Source organism: Sinocyclocheilus rhinocerous, unplaced genomic scaffold (assembly GCF_001515625.1).
Source record: "Sinocyclocheilus rhinocerous isolate Xijiao unplaced genomic scaffold, SAMN03320098_v1.1 scaffold780, whole genome shotgun sequence".
NCBI classification, from domain to species: domain Eukaryota; kingdom Metazoa; phylum Chordata; class Actinopteri; order Cypriniformes; family Cyprinidae; genus Sinocyclocheilus; species Sinocyclocheilus rhinocerous.
The window spans coordinates 1482139-1503941 of record NW_015654937.1 but is presented as its reverse complement, the minus strand read 5'-3'; the positions used below and the strand labels follow the sequence as shown (position 1 = coordinate 1503941).

The 21803-nt window shown below is 37.6% G+C and overlaps 1 long non-coding RNA gene across 1 annotated transcript in view; it reads right to left on the bottom strand.

Moving 5' to 3' along the window:
* Positions 1-14015: 14015 nt before the first annotated feature.
* LOC107717857 (uncharacterized) overlaps positions 14016-21803 on the bottom strand; it is a 21595-nt gene continuing 13807 nt past the window's right edge. Inside the window, exon 4 of the long non-coding RNA XR_001637350.1 lies at positions 14016-14026. This is a non-coding gene — a long non-coding RNA (uncharacterized LOC107717857). The remainder of the gene's footprint in view (positions 14027-21803) is intronic.

Genomic DNA, 21803 nt, shown 5'->3' with positions numbered 1-21803 from the left:
ATGTCCGAAGTTCATCCTCTGTCACCTGGTTTCCTCCCTGTCTGTGCCACCTCCATCGAGAGCCCCGAACCCACGGAACCTCACAGCATTCCTTTGAATACCGGGCGTTTCAGGATGTGTTCAGCAAGCGGGCCGCGACTAAACTACCACCACATCGGCCATGGGACTGTGCCATAGATTTGCTGCCTGGAGCTCAACTCCCCAAGGGGATCCAGCTATGCTCCCCCACCATCACGCTCCGCATTGGGTGCCTTCGTGAGGAACGCATATCGTTTCTGGTGCTGGAGAATTCCACAGCGGAGATCATCCTGGGACACCCCTGGTTAACCCAACACGCACCCATCATTAACTGGACCACCAACGAAGTTATACACTGGAGTGAGTACTGTCTGCAGAACTGTATGTCCGAAGTTCATCCTCTGTCACCTGGTTTCCTCCCTGTCTGTGCCACCTCCATAGAGAGCCCCGAACCCACGGAACCTCACAGCATTCCCTGTGAATACCGGGCGTTTCAGGATGTGTTCAGCAAGCGGGCCGCGACGAAACTACCACCTCATCGGCCATGGGACTGTGGATATGTCATCAGTCCCCAGGGTATCCAGATGGATGACAAGAAGGTCCAAGCCATTCACAACTGGCCACAACCCAAGACCGTTAAGGAACTCTAACGCTTCCTAGGATTCTCTAATTTCTACCGTCGTTTCATCCACCATTTCAGTCAGCACACCGCCGCCCTCACGTCTATGCTCCGTAACAAGCCCAAGTCTCTGTCCTGGACGCCCACCGCCCTCGAAAGTTTTGATGGACTGAAGGAAGCCTTTTGCACCGCTCCTACCCTCGCGCTTCCCGATCCTCAGAAACCATTCGTCGTGGAAGTAGATGTGTCCACAGTAGGGGTGGGAGCGGTGCTCTCCCAGCATTCTGGAGAGCCTCCTATCCTCCATCCCTGTGCATACTTCTCCCGCAAGCTTTCCCCGGCGGAGCAAAATTATGACATCGGGAACCGCGAGCTTCTCGCCATCAAACTCGCTCTGGAGGAGTGGAGACATTGGCTGGAGGGAGCTCTTCATCCCTTCCAGGTCATCACTGACCACCGGAACTTGGAATATCTTCGGGAGGCCAAACGCCTAAACCCCCGCCCGGCACGGTGGGCGCTGTTCTTCACCCGTTTTCAGTTCTCTGTTACCTACCGTCCCGGACCCAAGAACACCAGAGCAGATGCTCTGTCACGCCTCCCTCAGCCCACTGAATGATTACTACCCTCTGAGACCATTCTCCCTCCAGCCCTCATTGTGGGTCCCATCCAATGGACGCTCGACGAAGAGATCCGTCAAGCCACCCACTCCGAACCAGCTCCGCCGGGAGGTCCAGAAGGGAAGGTCTATGTTCCATCCACTCTCCGCAATACCCTTCTGGACTCGCTGCACTCTTCTCCGGGCTCTGGACATCCAGGCAGCCAGCAAACCCTCTCGCTCCTTGAAACTCGCTACTGGTGGCCCGCTATGGCGCGAGAAGTCAAGCGCTTTGTCCAAGGATGCTCAGTCTATGACATCACCAAATCTCCCCGTCAACTGCCACAAGGCAAACTGGTACCACTTCCCATACCTCACCGGCCCTGGTCCCACATCGGAGTCGACTTCGTCACGATCTCCCCGAGTCCGAATCTTACACATGCATCCTCATAGTTGTCGACCGATTCTCGAAAGGATGTAAACTTCTCTCCCTCAGAAAATTACCCACTGCCATGGAAACCGCCACACAGTTATTCCACCAAGTCTTTCGCAATTTCGGCATCCCGGAGGACATCATCTCCGATCGTGGGCCCCAGTTCATCTCCCGGGTCTGGAGGGCCTTCCATCTCCTCGGCGTATCAGTAAGCCTCACCTCCGGATATCACCCACAGTCCAACGGCCAGACTGAGCGCAAGATCCAAGAGATCGGGAGATATCTCCGTAGCTATTGCCACAACAACCAGAACCGCTGGAGCCTTTACCTTCCCTGGGCCGAGTACGCACAAAACTCCCTTCGACCGCAAACCACCGGCCTCACCCCGTTTCAGTGCGTACTCTGTTACCAACCTCCCCTATTCCCGTGGACGTGAGAACCCTCCGACGTTCCAGCGGTTGATCACTGGTTCAGAGAGAGCGAGAGGGTCTGGGACTCAGCGCATGTCCATCTCCAGCAGGCAGTTCGGAGACACCAAGCTCAGGCCGATGTTCACCGCCGCCCTACTCCCCGATACCAGCCGGGAGATAGGGTGTGGTTGTACACACGGGACATTCGTCTCCGACTGCCTTGCCGCAAGCTGAGTCCCCGCTATATTGGACCATTCACCATCAGGAGGCAGATCAGCGACGTCACCTACAGACTTGAACTCCCTCCTCACTACCGTATCGCACCTACCTTCCATGTCTCACTGCTCAAACCCTGTGTTCACCCTCTGTCTGCTTCTCCCACAGGGTCTGACGAATCCGGCGTACCTCCTCCTCCCGAAATCGCTGAAGAGGAAACCATCTACAGAGTCAATTCTCTTCTGGACTCCCGGCGTCGAGGCGGCCGCCTGGAATATCTCGTGGACTGGGAGGGATTCGGCCCCGAGGAGAGATCATGGGTGCTTAGAGACGATGTTCTAGATCCCTTACTCCTCAGAGACTTCCATGATCGGCAGCGGGCGTCGGGAGCCGCCCGTGGGGGGGGCGGGTACTGTCAGGGATAGTCCAGCCTCATCAGGCCCAATCACCTCACACACCCGTTCACAATCACCGGAGTACTAATCAGCCGCACCTGTCACCACCTCATCAACACGAGCTCAAAAACTCAGTCACTGCAGTCACACTTTGTCTGGTCTTGAGTTCACTACGCTACTCCTTACCTGACGCACGAACCCAGACTCCGACCTGAAACCTACCTGTCTCTGTGCAATCCTCTTCAGCCCGATCCTGGAAGGAACCCGTCACCACGTGAGCTATATCCCTTCAGTTCCATAGACTGTTGCCTTTAACCCGTTTGCTCTCCAGCTGTTCCCTCAGCCCCTGTTCAATAAAGAACCCTGTTTACCTTATTTCTCCGTTCTGGGTCTCCTTCTGTACTGTGACACCAACCAGATTTTGTGGATCTTTTTAATAATTACTGGTATAAGTAATGGTTGACTCCTCTGTCTTGCTAAAGCTCATTTCATAGCCATCATTTTATCCACTTTTTGCATAATTTGGCCAAATTCCAGCTTAGTTTGAAGTTACACATAGTATAAATATTCTACTTTTATATAAACATTCTATGTTATTCTATAATTATATTTAAATTGGTCTTTATTTCATGACTCGAAATACATCTTCTATAACTTATATCTAAGGTCTTCACTGACATTGTTATTTCACACTGTTTAGATTATCATAGTTTTTATTTATTTAGTTATTTATTTTAAATTAATAGTAATATTTTTATGATGGATTTTCAGAATTCATGATATTTCAAGAAGTGTCTGCGACATGAGTAAAACAATGACATTATACACAAAAAAAGTGTTTAAAAACTAGCATAAAATAAATGATGAAAGCATGGTAAGAAAAACGTTTTCAAAACTGTTTTAATGTGACCTTCATATAAAATTAAATAAATTAAGTAATTAATTTAAATAAATGAATAAAATTATTTATAAAAAAATAAAATTAGATAGATAGATAGATAGGCCACCAAATCGTCTTGTGTGCCCACTGCTAAATATTGGAATTAACAGGACCGTGTTAATTAATTTAAACTCACGTTTATGTTTTATTTGGGAAAATAATTCAGAAATATGACAAAAGATGCAAAAGAGCTGTGGAGTTCAATATGGGTGGTGTGGTTTAGTGGTTCAGGCTCAATTGAACACAGAACAGCTAAACATTTGTGAAACTGAAAGCTACAATCACATTGCCTGACTGCAACAAACCAGTCCATCTGGAAATGAAATAGAAGTTGACAAGATACCAGGTTTGGCAGTTAAGTGGCATATTTCAAAATATATATATTTTTTTTTAGACACTTAGTTCGTAAATTAGATTTTCCATTAGCAGAACACCATGTTCTACAACAGACACCCTGAACATAATGTATTTTCTGTCCTAACTCAGAGACTGTCATAAGATGATTATTATTGCTATTTTTTCATGCAGGTCTATTATTGTAACGGGGTGAACGAGACGAGAGGCGTACGGATCCATATGCAGAGCTTTAACTACATGCCTGAACGAAACAAACAGCAGAAGCTCTGAATGGGACGCAGATTCACTCTCTGGCAGCAGGAGGCGCTGATACAGCGTTTCCTTGGTTATCGTAGTAAACAAAGCAGAGCTGCTCTGAAACACTGCTTTAATGTGAATTATACGCGATGAAAAGAAAATACCATCTAAACGTTTCTGAAGACAGTCAGTTCCCCTCAGAAACACATTCATATAAACACCGCAGGAACAGTATAACGGAAAATATTAGCGGTTTTGAAACCGTGAAATTTTCAAATCGCGGTATACCTTGAAACCGGTAATCGGCCCATGCCTAAACAGGTATGTTGTAGGCAAGACAAAAGAGTAATCCAAGGACAGGCATGGGTCAAACGATGGCAAACATAATCCAGAGGGCGAAGCAAACGGGTAATCCAATATACAGGCTATATTCCAGGCAAGGTACAAACATAGTCCAAAACAGCAAGACAAAGGGATAATCCAAGACAGGCTAATAATCAGGAAACAGGCAATCAGGAAACAAGACGTGACTAGACTTAGACTAGAACTAGGAACTCGAAACTAGGACCGGGAACTGGCTCCGTAAAGTTGCTATCACTGACAGAGAGATAAGTGCAAACAATACTCGGCGTTGAATGGTGGTTTGAGACTTATTTTTATAGTGTGTGTAATTGGCTGCAGGTGAAAACGTAATCAGTAAAATGGAACATGGGAAATGTAGTCTGGAGTGACATGTGACAGTCTGTGTAATGTGAGAGTCAATATAATGGGAGGGCAACCTCTGGTGGCAAGCACACAGAAGGTCACGGACAGGATTCATGACGATTATTCTGGTACAATCAATTTTAGATAAACCCATCATTAAACAGCACTTAGAAACAAAACAAACTGTGATTGGTCTCTTTGAATTTCAGTCATACATTCCCTTCCTGTACACAGTTAGCAGACCAGACTTCATGCCGCTAGTCAAAGGTCTGACGATGCAAGACTAAGTAACAACCAACAAAGCAAGCATGTCAGGATTGTTTTGGAGAAAACCCTTAACTTGGAACTGGGCAAATCCACACATAAACTTTTCTCGTCTCCTTCAATCAGTACATTTCCTCTCTCTCTTAGCAGACCAGTGGCGCGTCTCTGCGCTGACTCAACCTCTGACATTTCCACCACAGGATCCTGTGTGCTGGCCAAAACATGGGCTGAACAGCAGTGCCTGAATGTTTTGACTCCTCTTTGTTGTTTGTAATGGCACACAGACATGCACAAGCGTTCCACTGCTCCAACTCTCAGCTAAGATTTGTTATGCCACCTGCTTCTACTGTCTACTGTTTCATTCACTGTGGTTGTGTGCTAGCCATTCACTGAGAGAGAGAATGAAAGGCAGCGAATAATTTGAACATGGTACAGTGATAATATCAGATACTTAGGTACTTTGAAATTTACCATAGTACTCAATATAGTATTTTTTACATAGCACTCCAAGGTACTTTAAAAAAAAATACTGAATTACCATATCATAGTAATGTCTAAAAACATGGTATTAAGTTTCCATACGTGATTCTGCTGTTTTCCTGTTTATCTCTGTGACGCTACTTTGACACAGTCTATATTGTATAAAGCGCTAGCAATAAAGGTGGCTTGACTTGACATAAGGGAACAAAACATATGCTCTCTGTTCTACACCTACAACTGCCTTCCTGTTTACTGCCTTAATAGGTGTCTGCCTTTTAAGGCAGCATCCTAACTTAAAGTCCCCATGAAATCAAAATTAAAGTTTTTTGGGTGTTAGTATCAATATGTTAGTCTTAAGGTTATCTATAAGGCAGTGTGCTCCAAAACAGTGACAAAATTCGCATTTAGAAGATATAAGCATTCAAAACTTGCAGTTCGTCACTTTTTTTGACGTCACATTGTACTTTAGCTTCTCATCAAATTTTCTGTCCAATCAAATGCTCTCTAGAAGCGCCCGCCCCCTACACTATAAAATAGACGCTGAAGCCGCGGCTGAAATCGGTCACTTGTCCACAGAATTAGTATTTTCTGTACAGTGAATGGCACGTAGTGCACTATATAGGGGACAGGGAACGATTCAAACAGTGTAAATATGCTTTCCATTGAGGAAAAAAAGAAGTCTGGTTTGGCGCTGTGTCACGCTAACCACCGCACCGCACACACACTCTGCTCCGGTCCAGAGACACGATAGCACGGAGCGGATCACATGCGCGAGTCGGCGCAGACCACAAAATGTATCGGAGCTATTTGAATTCTACACAGAATGCTATATTTTATAGCAATATGGATGAGATTGTGGCTGGCATACCCTGTCAAATGCGGCTTTACGGAGCTCAACGGCTCTGAACGGCTCTAGCCCAAGCTGTGATATAAACGAACGCTATTGGCTATTTTAAAAAGGGGCGGGGCAGCTTGATATGTCCCGCCCTGTCTTCCTGTTTCAGTTAAAATGACGTCAACACATAGAGTAACCCTGCGTGTTTCTAAGCATTTCAGGGGACCTTTAAGTGAAACTTGATGAAGTGATGTACACTGTACATAAGCAGCAACTCTGTGAAGCACACAGATACAACTACTTATGCAATACACACAGGGGAATGTACTTCTAAAATTGATTTGAATAAAGTTAGCATGTTGCTAAGCTAACAACACACAACGCACAAGCTAAAACCTGGATATTTTAGGCAATATAAAAATCCTGGCCTACTTTAGCATAGCCATCAAAACTGATTGCAGATGACAACATATTAATAAATGCCCTTTCCTCCTTTGCAATTTGAATTTGCAATTTTCCAAATTGACAAATTAACCTTTGTCAGTGTGTTTAATTTAATATGAGGGTTTGCTATTAGAGATGTTAGCTTCCCTCATAGTAACTGTGATCCATCTGTTGGTCGACACAAGCTGACAAATTGAAGGACTTCCTTCTTCTTGCATGCATTATTAATAGCAGTGGTGTCAGTAGCTGCTTACTGGAAATGTTAAGAGCTGAAAACGCTCTGCGGCATTAGCCTAAGAGCTGATGTTTACACCAATTTACATTGGCACACTCAGACACGAGAGCAGCCTGCCACTGTGGGGAGTGAAACCTGAGAGCGCTCGGGCCTCTGTGAGGTACCAGTGACGGGGTAACACCTCCATCTGCTGAGCAACACCACAGACCTGCTGCATAGTGCTAATGAAGAGAGTCATTATCTGCCGTTTGCACTAATGCAGCACCCATTATGGCATTGGTTCTTGTTGAAAAATCCCATGGATCAAATCCCATGTACCAAAAGCAATGATTTAAACTTTATTTAAACATTTCGTTTTGGAAACAAAGTTGTACAAATTGAAAACCTCATAAAAAATTAATGAAAAATAAACAGCTCATATAATATTTAGTTTACCCTACTGAGGTTCTGAAGGTTAAGCACCTCTTTTCACTGACCATTTGTTGGAAAATAACTTAAAAGAGCACTTCACTTTTGTGAAAGTGTCAAGCTTTATTGTGTACCTATTGGTGTAAAGTGATTTTTACATGGGAAACCTTTTTGCTCCCCTTTTAAAAGTTGAACACTTTTATTTTGCTATAATAAATATTAATAATTTATACGCTTAGCTAAGGTTGTTGATGTTGCATGCTAAGGATAGCAAAGAAGAAAAAAAAAGACAATAACATTTTACGATACGGTTCCATTCGTAAACATTAGTTAACACGAACTAATAATGAAAAATACTTGCAAAGCATTTATTTATCTCAGTTAATATTCATTTCAACATTCACTAACTACATATTATAAAAATTTTGTTGTATATGTTAATATTAATCAACAAATGTGAGCTAACATGAACTAACAATGAACAGTTGTACTTTTATTAACAAATGTATCGCTTATTGTTAATGTTAGTTAATGCATTAATTAATGTTAACTAATGGACCTTATAGTAAAGTGTTACCAAAAAGACTGCAAACATCTAAATCTGACACAGCTTGCTACATTGTCAACTGTAAACAGTCTGCTTTTGTTTTAATTAACTCTATTATTAACAATATTACTATCAGCTTCCTATTGTACCCCCTTACCCATGGTTCAGTAAAATTAGTGTAACCAACCCAGGCTCATTGGAAAAGCATGCACATTTTTGCAAAATAATATAACACTGCTTCTTGTGTGTTTCTAGACACTTTCAAAGTGAAATGTCCAATGAGTTGCGCTAAAAATGTGTTCAGTTTCCAAAATACATGAGCGTGAATCTGGCAACATTTGCAACCATTTGGTTGTTGTACAGTTCAGTACAGTCAGTCAGTACAGTACAGTCACGGCAGTTCAGTAATTAAATTTGAGCTGTTTTATTATGACTTGTGGAGTTTCAGAGGACTCAAACCTGAGTGCATCACTTTACCAGGTGAGCTACCAATCAAGTTTACTATCAGAAAACCCATACATATGGAGCTGATTATGTGATAAAAATGTCCAAATGTATTAGTTTACAAATTATGCACTATGGTAAAAGTGTTTTGAGGTCATAACATTTAAAGTGCATTTTTTATTGGTCTAATCGACGTCATAGTTAAGTCATAAAAATTTTTTGTTTAAATAGTATTTTTGCTTGACACCACAATTGTCACGATCTTCGCTAGAGGGCACTCCATTCCAGACTCTTGCCACTTCACCCCGGACTCCATTTCCCATAATCCTTTGCCCGGACTCATCATCAATTGTAATCACCTGTCTCTCATCACCTCATCAGTCTCACACTATAAGAACAGCACACACACATGCTCACATCGCTGGTGGCTGGTGGTAGCCCTTCCGTGTTTTCTAGTTTCCATGTTCTTAAGTTTTGCCTTTCTCATGTTTTGTTCCTTGGACTGTTACCTTGTTTTTGATTGACTGCTGCCTGCCCTGATCATTGCCTGTCTTGTTGGATTACTCTTTTGTCTGTGCCTTGGATGTTATTGTTTGCTGGTATCTGACCCTGCCTGTCCTGACTACGCTCTTTTTAATAAAGCCTGCTATTGGATCACCACTTCGTTGTCACGACGCCTCTATTGTTACAACAATGGTTTTACTATACAATAGAAAATATTGTACATATTTTAAAAAGACCTTAAAGCCTTTTGAAATTGTATTTATTTATAGTAAGAAAATCTAAAATTTAACATTGACCAATAAAATGTTTTTAGTTTTATGCTAAATTCTTCTTTAGCCCTTCCGTGTTTTCTAGTTTCCATGTTCCTAGTTTTGCCTTTCTCGTGTTTTGTTCCTTGGACTGTTACCTTGTTTTTGATTGACTGCTGCCTGCCCTGATCATTGCCTGTCTTGTTGGATTACTCTTTTGTCTGTGCCTTGGATGTTATTGTTTGCTGGTATCTGACCCTGCCTGTCCTGACTACGCTCTTTTTAATAAAGCCTGCTATTGGATCACCACTTCGTTGTCACGACGCCTCTATCGTTACAACAATGGTTTTACTATACAATAGAAAATATTGTACATATTTTAAAAAGACATTAAAGCCTTTTGAAATTGTCTTTATTTATAGTAAGAAAATCTAAAATTTAACATTGACAAATAAAATGTTTTTAGTTTTATGCTAAATTCTTCTTTCATTTTATAGCTTTTGTTTATGGTTAATTTAAGTTGTAAAAAGCCCCAAAATGTACTATATTTTATATTATAATTATATTAAATTATATTACATTAATATAGAAAATTTTACATTTTTATTATATTATATTATATTATAAAGTAAAATTTTTGCTTGTGTCTAAAGAAAATATACTGATGAAGTACAGTATGGTCTTTATAATAAATACTCTTTTTACTTTGTATGAATGTTTTGTTTTGGGAAAAGATGATTCAGTGATAGCGTCAGATGTTAAAACCATGATATTTTGTTATGTACCATAGTACTGTTTAATTTCCATATTCACAAATACGTTAGTACTAAAACGATGGTGTAATCAAAGAAAACGAATTACCACCATGGTAGCTCCCAAATTTGTCCTATTTTAACAGAGAGTTATGAGAATAGTGCTGAGTGTCAGTCCACATTTTGAATCAACAAGATTTATCAGTGCACACAGAAGCTGATTACAGCTAATATATTCCCCACGGATTGAATTTCCCCTGCGTTCGCTCTGCAACACTGACTCTGTCCTGGAACCTGCACCTGCTGCTCACCTGAGAGCCACAGGTGGCTTCGAGAGGTTCTACCCTGGGACTGGATTATGTAAACAAATGCCTGAAGGTGTCTCCATTGGTCTCGGTCAAATAGCTATTGTTGACTCTCTCAGACAAAATAAGGGACAGAGAGACTAGACTCAAGGGAGGGTCTATGGGTAACATTACCTTTTGAGGTTATAATATCTCTTCTGGATGGAATTCAATAGAGAAACGTCTTTGAATTGAAGTGCTGGAGCGAAGCCAAGTTGGTAACAATACAGTCGCTAAAGCAGAGAGAGAGAGAGAAATGAAGCTGTTTGACTTATCCCTGAGCTTATAACCTACTTCCATAGGTGACACATTTTGAGCCTCCATACCTGAGGCACAAGTGCTACGAGGATTAGAGAAGTAGCCAATGCAGTGCAGTGGATCAACACACATAAGCAGGCCATGACGGAAGCTGACAGCTGACCTTTGCCGAATAAAGCCGTGGCAGATATTAAAACTAATATCTCAAGGTTCCTAACGGATGAAAAACGAAATCCTAGTCGCGTAATGCCAGCCAGATCGGTTCAATTACCTGTTTTTATGTGTTCCTCAATAGAGACCTCTGGGACTTGGGCTGGAAAAAGGAGAGAGCTGCGCTTTGAGACATGATCATGTTTTCAAAAAGTGTCATCTAAGCTGACAATTCCCTGTCTATTATTCCATCGGAGCGGTGTAGTCTGCTTAGCACCATAAATATCCCGTCTGATCAGGGTTTAAAAAGGAGCAGGTGAAACGTCTAAGAAACTCATTATGACTCGATTGAGATGATTACGTTACCTCTACTTGAAAAATTTTTTGTGTGATGTATCTAGTAATAATTACTAAGCAGATGTGTGCCTCATAAGAAAATGTCACACCTGCTACCAAAAATAAATAAATAATTAAAAAAATTAATTAATTTTAAAAAATTGTGTAATTTTCCAGTAAAAATATCAAAACATCCTTAAAAAATACAGCATATAATAATAATAACATTAATACATCTTTATTTATTTATTTATTTATTCATTCATTCATTCATTTTTGAGCAGGGTGAATCTCACCAAACCTGTAATCAACATGTCCAGGTAATATTTTACCTTAAAATCATAGAAATTAATATAAAATTTTCGATAACAACTTTACAATAAGGTTCCATTTGTTAACATTAGACATTAGTTTACATTAAAATACTAAAGCATTTCTCCCCCAGCTCTAAAATCAACGTTTACTAATACATTATTAAATTGAAAAGCTGTAACTTTTAATATTATTTAATGAATTTCAGATAACAACTAACAATGAATAGTTGTATTTTTAACAAATTTTAACAAAGATTAATAACGAATATATTACCCATTGTTAGTTAGTGTTAGTTAATGTATTACTAATGTAACCTTATTGTAAAGTGTTGCCAAATTTTGCTGAAAGAAAATTATTTTATGAACAATTGGATTTTTTTTTTTTTTGCAATTTGAGATCATTTTAATGACAATTAAAAAGAAAAAGTTTATTCTTACTGTCAAAATGCATTGAATGGTATATTATGTAAGTTATACACCATGGTAGTATTTGTTGCCTTTTTAATATTGTTTTAAATAAAATAAATCATTGTATTACAGTATTTGTAATGTAATATTTAATTGTAATACAGTAATAAGAATCAACTCAAAAATACAAAACTCAATAAAATATAATTTATTTATTGTTATTTCATAACACATATTAAAGGGGTCATATGATGCGATTTCAAGTTTTCCTTTCTCTTTGGAGTGTTACAAGCTGATTGTGCATAGATAAGATCCCTGAAGTTGCAAAGACAAGGCCACTGTCAAAGAAACCTGGGCTTCCATACCACCTCAGCAGTGCTACAAACTGATCACCTCCATGCCACGCCGAATTGGGGCAGTAATTAAAGCAAAAGGAGCCCCTGCCAAGTATTGAGTACATGTACAGTAAATTAACATACTTTCCAGAAGGCCAACAATTCACTAAAAATGTCTTATGAAGTATTCTAATTTGTTGTGAATTGGTGGGTTTTTGTTAAATGTGAGCCAAAATCATCACAATTAAAAGAACCAAAGACTTAAACTACTTCAGTCTGTGTGCATTGAATTTATTTAATACACGAGTTTCACAATTTGAGTTGAATTACTGAAATAAATGAACTTTTCCACGACATTCTAATTTATTGAGATGCACCTGTATTCTGTTACACCAAATACACAAAATAATGATCTTTAAAAAAGCATCATATGACCCCTTTAATGTAATATGACAATTTTAAGAATACACTTAATTACAATTTTATTAAATTAAATTATCAAATGTTATAAAAGATAATCGCTCTGAAATTCTCAATATTAATTTTGCTTCAAATAAATGCATGTAGTAATGACGTTTAGATATATGTACTGTAAAACAAGACAAAAAAAACTGATTAGGAAAATGTTTGGTGTAACAGAGAAATTTAGAGCTGGGGGAGAAGGTGTTTGGGAGGCCTTTGGGAGTCCAGCTGTTAGTCCTATAATGTGTGGGTGGTCCCAGACGCGCATACATACATCACAACCCCCAGCACTCCACAGCGTTAAGACTGATGTACATTAAATCAGACACAGATCCATGCAGCGGGTGTCTATAAGGTCAGCTATATGCTTCGCTTTATCACAGAAAACCCAGTCTCAAATTACAATGTGCCTACCAATGCGAAAACTAATCCTGTCCCAGAGCATTGTGAGGAATACCCTTGAGAAATTACAGAAGCAATATATTTTAAAATAATATATTTAATATATATAATGTAAAGATATATATTACATTTAATGTATAGAAAGATATAATGTTTCTGGACACTTAAATGCATGTTAATTGCAATTAACAAATTGCAAGAAATGCGAAAATAAATGTATTCATACAAATTTAGAGATTACACCAGTTATTAAAGAAAAGGTATATATATATATACAGTCCAAAAGTTTAAGGTCTGCAAAATTTCTCTCTCCCCTTTTTTTGTTGAAAGAAATTAATACTTCTATTTATCACGAATACAATGCAAGAATTGATTAAAAAGACATTTAAACAGCAAAAGACATTTTTAACAGCAAAGCCATTTAATTTGTTTTGTTACAAAACATATTTATTAAAATAAATCTTTTGAACTTTATATTCATCAAACAATCCTAAAATAAATGATCACAGTAACCATAAAAATATGAAGCACAACTGTTTTCAACTTTCTAATAAGAAGAAATGTTTGTTGAGCAGCAAATCAGCATATTAGAATCATTTCTGAAAGATCACAGGACTGGTATAATGGCTGCTGAAAATTTCTGTTTTTTTATATTGTAATAATATTTCACAATATGATTGCTTTACTGTACTTTGGATCAAATAAATGCAGCCTTGGTGAGACTTCATTCTAAAACATGAAAAAATCTTTCCAATCCCTAATGTGTATATTGGGAGGCCTTTGGGAGTCCAGCTGTTAGTCCTATAATGTGTGGGTGGTCCCAGACGCGCATACATACATCACAACCACCAGCACTCCACAGCGTTAAGACTGATGTACATTAAATCAGACACAGATCCATGCAGCGGGTGTCTATAAGGTCAGCTATATGCTTCGCTTTATCACAGAAAACCCAGTCTCAAATTACAATGTGCCTACCAATGCGAAAACTAATCCTGTCCCAGAGCATTGTGAGGAATACCCTTGAGAAATTACAGAAGCAATATATTTTAAAATAATATATTTAATATATATAATGTAAAGATATATATTACATTTAATGTATAGAAAGATATAATGTTTCTGGACACTTAAATGCATGTTAATTGCAATTAAATGAAAACATATTATAGTTTGAATTTGTATTAAATGCAATCAGCTAAACTTTAGAATGCTTTCTGGCCACTTAAGAAAGACTAGTTCGCAATTACTTCTATTGTCTACTGAAATACAAAAAAATACTTTAATGTAATTTGCATTGAAACTTGTATGCCATGTATTTAAATATATTTGTAATCACACATTTGTAATAATGAAGTAAATTTAATATTGAGTAACACACTACAGTTAAAATTATAATCAACTACTTTGCATGTACTTTAGTATGTTAGTCAACACATCAAAATAAGTGCACATCCTTAAAGCAAAAGATTATTAAAACATAATGATTTCAAATGTAAACTTTATAAAATGAAACTTTTAATTTGGCATTATTACGTTAAGTGCTGTTAAAGTGTATGTGCAATTACAGGCCTGATTATAAAAGTACTAAACATTCACCCATCTTTGATATAGCTCTCTATTGTGTTTTCATGCTGCCAATTTCAGCATGAAAAATTATGAATGGAAGCCTAAACCTAACGGCGAAAATACAAATTGCAAGAAATGCGAAAATAAATGTATTCATACAAATTTAGAGATTACACCAGTTATTAAAGAAAAAGTATATATATATATATATACAGTCCAAAAGTTTAAGGTCTGCAAAATTTCTCTCTCCCCTTTTTTTGTTGAAAGAAATTAATACTTCTATTTATCACGAATACAATGCAAGAATTGATTAAAAAGACATTTAAACAGCAAAAGACATTTTTAACAGCAAAGCCATTTAATTTGTTTTGTTACAAAACATATTTATTAAAATAAATCTTTTGAACTTTATATTCATCAAACAATCCTAAAATAAATGATCACAGTAACCATAAAAATATGAAGCACAACTGTTTTCAACTTTCTAATAAGAAGAAATGTTTGTTGAGCAGCAAATCAGCATATTAGAATAATTTCTGAAAGATCACAGGACTGGTATAATGGCTGCTGAAAATTTAGAAAATTTCAGTTTTTTTATAATTGTAATAATATTTCACAATATGATTGTTTTACTGTACTTTGGATCAAATAAATGCAGCCTTGGTGAGACTTCATTCTAAAACATGAAACAATTATTTCCAATCCCTAATGTGTATGTAAAGTATGCAGAGATGGGAGCAAGTCACAAGTAAGTGACTTGCTTCCCAGTTCATTTTCATGTGAAATCTATATACTGTTTTTGTTATTTATTTTATATATTTGAAAACCAAATGTCAAAAATTAGCTGGCAGAGTCATAAAAGCCAAAAATCTGATTTGTCAAGTCCAAGTCATGAGACTCGAGTCTACAACCCTAACCCTATGTTTAGGCCAAATTCACCAAACCAGGAGTCGAGACTCAAGAAAGTAACATGTCACAACCTAACCCTAACAGTATAGTTGCACTACAATAGAGAGAGAGAAAAAAATACAGATAAAACTGTCAAACATTTAGTAATTCAGTGTGGTGCAGAGGAGGCACACAAAGTCTTCAGCTCATTATGTATTACACAATAGCGTAGGTAAGCCACGTTTCACAGCCTCATATAAAATAACATATTGTAACATTTACAAGTTTTACATGCTGGACAAAAATACCCACAACATAATCCCTTTATGAGCGATCCAGTCGCTCAATCAGTGACCCCGAGTGCAGTAAATGTGAGCTTACAGGATGGGTTGAGAAAATAAACTTCACTGAAACCATCTTTTGATAGAGGCTATAAGAGAAAGTGGAGTTTATCTACATGACAACCATGCTTTATGTTTCTCATATGTGTTGATGGGAGGGTAAAATAATGCACTCGCTCAAAGATGGAAGAGCAGAAGGAAAAGAAGAGGGGAGAAAAGCCTAGCTCACTTGTTTTCAAACCCTGCCCTCTTAGCAGATAATTACACAAGCGTGTTTGACAAAGAGTTCAAGTTGAACTGTTTTCAACTCAAACAACTCCCACACAATTATTCTGCCAAGGTTTGTGTGCATTGGCACGTCGTTTCATCTCTACTATTGTTTGGTTTGTTATTAGCGGCTGTTTTCTCAGCGTGTGTATGTGGAGAGCAGTTCCGCACTGGCCTCCTGACGACTAAATGCGGTCCCCTGGTAATTTTGCAGTCAGTGAGAAAAACTCACAATTTTCCTGAGCTAGAGTTAGGACAACGATGTTTTGCAGATTTTGTTCAACTGGTGCTGTTTTACAGATGCCTATATCATTATCAGCCAGGACATATGAAGAAAGTACATTTCAGAGTTTAAGCATGAATCTATGTTGCTATGTCAATAAAAATTCTGCTACAATCTGGAATGTTTACATTTTTATACTGATGTTCATTAATGTATATTGTCCCTATTAAACACGCAAAAAAATAAATAAACAAACAAATGTTAACGGTGTATGTAATGTCTGTCCACTATAGTGGAACCAAAGCGAATGGCAATAAATAAATACCTACTGTACCATAGTAAAGAAAGAAAGAAAATGGCTATTTAAATCAGTACAAAAACTCAATATAACAAATGCTATGACGTACAAATACTTTACATTGACATTAATATATGATTTTTTTTCATATTGCAATAATGAGACTTTTTTTAATTTGTCATGAAAATCATGCAAAAAAAATTATAAAATAATTTTATATATGAAAATATAATTTCCGAACAATATCTAAACAAGTTTCACAAACACTTGCTTTAAGCCTGTTATTATAGGACTGTGACACTGGGACATTACTTTTATGATAATTAAGCGCAAATTCTCTTTGGCATTATGTCTTTTTGCATAGCATAATCTCCCTTTTATCAGTCTTTTTTATCAACTGATTATGGTAAGATTCTGGTTACTGTATTACAGTAAAAAAAAATACTATAATACAGTGAATTACTTAATATAAATCAATATTTGCAACAAATGCAACATATACATGCCAATATATATATATATATGTTACATACATTCTATAATTTGTTCTGGGGTATCATTCTTGGGTATAATATGATCAGACAGGTTTATGTCAAGTTTTGTGAGATTCAGACAAAAAAAAAAGCAAAATAAAAAAAAATGGCCATGAGTAGTTAATGTGTTCCAGTAATGATTTATTTGTAAAATTAGGAAGTGAAGTCAGAGTGAAGCTTTATGACTGTAATAACATGTAGGTCTAAGTCTATTTCAGTTTGCTGGCTTATCGTTTGAGCAAACAGCATAACAGTGCATCTGCTGTGTTGTTCACAGCACATGTTATCAGAAACCCAACTTTAAGCTCTCTGCACACAGACACTGATAAAGAGGTCTCCCTTCAGCAGAAAAGAGGGCTCCCGATACAATGCCACTAGAACCCGGTTTTCAAAATTGCGTGTAAACAATTGAAAAAAACTGTAAAGTGTACTTGAGTGTGTTAAGAAACATAGTCATTAGTGTTCCAAGTGTACTGTCTTTAAGTACATTTATTTCATTAATATTATCTATCCATCCATTCTCCAAACCATTCATTCTCTGTGTGGCCGTGCGAGGCTGGACATTAATATTATATTAAATGCAATATACTATACACTAAAAATATAATTTTAAGATTTAAGATACACCACAAGTGCACATTCAATACAATTAAGCTCACTTCTTTTTCACAAGGCTAAAGTGCAGGAAGGATCTCACTGTTATAATGTTCTACAGTGTCATTTTGTAAAAATGGTTTCAGTTTCTGAGTGGGCACAAATTGATAATGAGCAGAGTGACCTTCAAAGTAGTCTTTCACTATGAGTAACAGCTGTTTCCACGGGCCGGAAGCTCACCACACGACCCAAACACAATGAGATGGGAAATGGTGCTGAGAGGACACCTGTTCTTCACAGGGACACAAACCAAGAGAAATTCAATTATTAAAAAAAAAGTCAGCCAGGGTGCAATATTATAAAACAAAATAGTTGAAAAACAGTTGTTTTGTGTGTCAGGATTGTTTATGCTAAAAAAAATGGAGAGCGTGTGCTTGAAGTATGTAGCGAAAGGGTGAATCGTGTACTGCACCTACAAATACTCCTTTTCTATGCCTGATTATAAAAGTACTAAACATTCACCCATCTTTGATATAGCTCTCTATTGTGTTTTCATGCTGCCAATTTCAGCATGAAAAATTCTGAATGGAAGCCTAAACCTAACGGCGAAAATGCAAATTGCAAGAAATGCGAGTTTGCTGGCTTATCGTTTGAGCAAACAGCATAACAGTGCATCTGCTGTGTTGTTCACAGCACATGTTATCAGAAACCCAACTTTAAGCTCTCTGCACACAGACACTGATAAAGAGGTCTCCCTTCAGCAGAAAAGAGGGCTCCCGATACAATGCCACTGTTCTTCCTGTGTACACACACAAGACCCATCAATATCCTTTCCACTCTCTGAGTCAATATTAGCAGGGAGGTATTTGGCCTTGGTATTATTGAAACACCTCCGCTGGGGTGGGCAGGTGTCTCAACCCTATGTGTAGATTCTAGCACATTGAGTTTACATGCGGTGTTCGCTCTCAACCACAGTGTGTGTGTGTGTGTGTCTGAGCTGCCTTGTTGTTGTCACCTTGGCTTCCATCCCAGGGACACAGCGCAGGCTGTTCGGCACTGTTTACCCAACTGCACCCCTGGACCTCACAAAACTCTCGAAAATTGAACTCTGCACATAAATGTACACATTTTCATGACTGGAACGCAAGGACGTAATTCCTTTAAGTGATTCCTTTATCCTATTTACCTTGCTAATATTCATTCCTGGTCTTGTTGTACACAATTCATTACTGTACATTATTATTCCAAATAAATAATATATAATTAATAATAACATATGTTAAACATAATAGTTTGCTCTGCTTCAGAAATGACATTCCTTTATGTTTTGAATTCAGTTACCAACAAATTTTGTAGTTACATTGACTTTAAAGTCACAATATAACAGAAGCAGTGACAAACCTTTTATTCTGTGACATACAACCGAATGAAATGTTTTATCGAAAAGAAAAAATAAAGGGCAATCCATCAGTTGTTGATTGGCTGGAGGCTGAATGCAAGTTTGCCCGCTGAATTAAGATAGCCTATTAAGTCTTGTTTTCCGATAAAAAGTTGTGTTCCATTTGAATTAAGTTTGTTTTTCGTATCGCTTGGACAGGTATATTTGTTCTTGTTTTTAACTTAAACTCAGAGAAACAAGTATGCAGCCATCTTTAGAATTTTGTCTTTGAACTTCCGTTATTGCTGTAGCTCTGTAGTAGGGTGGCTAATGTTGGTCCTGGAGAGCCAGAAGCTGCGTTTGGATTGGCATACTACCATAAAACTCCTACTATATTGCAGTATGCTGTGTGTATACTGTGAATAGTATGTGAATTTTCTGTATGCATGGAATTCCCGGATTACTACATTTGCTGAACTGGAGGCGGGGAACAGTAATTATAAACGTAACACCTTTATATGTACACATGTTACTGTAAACTACAAACTGTGTATCTAAAAACAATATCGTTAGTAGGACATAAATTGTACCTTAATCTCTACGGCACATTTGCAATCAAGTCAAATGACGTCACCTTACAGAACAGATTGTTTCAAAGATATTAAATAATAATAATAATTTTCCAGTAATATAAAATATAAATAGCATATAATATATAAATAAAAATAATATTGCAATTATGCAAACAGAATTCAATTCGTCTGTAAAGCAGCTCTAAAAAGAAACGGAGTGTATATTTACTCCAAGTACAAATAGCCTGATTTGTTGGCAGAGGCTATTTATTTATTTTCAATAAAAATCTAAGGAAATATTTGAAAAGTGGAAATAAAACGCCTCTTTAATAATACAGTGTTTATTGGGTATGGCTCGCTGTAGGTGTAGGGAGGGCTTTGTCCCAATAAGGTGGCATCCATTTAATAATATTAATAAATATGATAATTTACACTCAATTAGACTTGTGCCGGTATTCGGTAATGCGATATATCACGGTAATGAATATGCACGATATTGTTATCGTGGGCACTTCTAAATACCGTGAATAATTATATATAATTCCTTGTGTGTGTAAACATACTTGGTAATAAAGCTCTTCTGATTCTGATTCTGATTAACTAAGGTTAACTAATGAGGTCTTATTGTAAAGTGATACCTATTGGTCTTTATAGTTCTTTTGCACTTTAATCTGTGTAAAACTTTTAACTTTATACATTTTTCTGTATTGCTTTATTGCATTTAAATGTTCAGTTATTTTTGTTATAAGAAAAAAGTTATTAAACCTGTTATACTGTATTATGACAGCACTTTTTTTTTACTTAATTTCAATATCGTGATAATACCGTATACCATAATAAAAGCATTAGCAATTAATCGCAACATGAAAATTTGATACCGGCATATCCCTACACTCAATATGTTATTGCATACTGTTTTATAATGTACTACAGTATGCTGAAGTATAAATATCTGCCACCTAACTACTATTTACACTTAGCCTATTGCTAAAGAAAATATTGCTATTTTAGTGTAAACAGAATTGATCATTATGTGCACTTAGTGTAACTAGAGTATATCGCTTTTTCCACTTAGTGTAACTGCCAAAAAATATCATTGTTCAGTTAAAGATAGCTCAGTGTTGATTCAGTTCTGTTCAATATGTAAAGTTCGTTAATTATGAAATGAGTTCAATTGGGCAATATACAATTGTTTACTAGTGTGAACCCTTATTAACAAGCCATTGTAAAAAGAACGGTTAGCACGTTTATTTGTAAGGTAACCGCCTCGACTGCTGTGCTGAATTAATGTTCAGTATTTGTCATGTGACAACACTGTAGCATACTACTCTGAAACATTATTTGTTGCTTATTGTATACTGTTTCACGCACTATTCTTAAAAAAAAAAAAATAGTAGGCAGTATACACTGTGTACTGGGCAGTAAGCAGTAAGCTAGTGTGCCATTTCGAACACAGCCACGGTCCTGCAGAGTTCAGCTCCAACCCTAATCAAACACACCTGAACAAGCTAATTAAGGTCTAAGGGTTACTAGAAAGTTACAGGCAGGTTGGAGCAAAACTCTGCAGGAGTGTGACTCTTCAGGAACGACGTTGGCCACCCCTGCTCTATAGCATCACTGTTGAAGAGTAATTAGTTGGTGAAGTGGATTTACTTACTGTAGAGTTAAAGAAAGTTATCATGAGCATTGTAATGTTTGAAGCAGATGTCAGAAATATCAGTAGACCGGGAAGATTTCTCACCTTCACTCTGTTGAAATACAAATGGAATACAGAAGACAATGAATGCAGTGTTGAAAAGGGGCGGAGCTATAAGGACTATACAGGTGCATCTCAATAAATTAGAATGTCGTGGAAAAGTTCATTTATTTCAGTAATTCAACTCAAATTGTGAAACTCGTGTATTAAATAAATTCAATGCACACAGACTGAAGTAGTTTAAGTCTTTGGTTCTTTTAATTGTGATGATTTTGGCTCACATTTAACAAAAACCCACCAACTCACTATCTCAACAAATTAGAATACTCCATAAGACCAATAAAAAAAA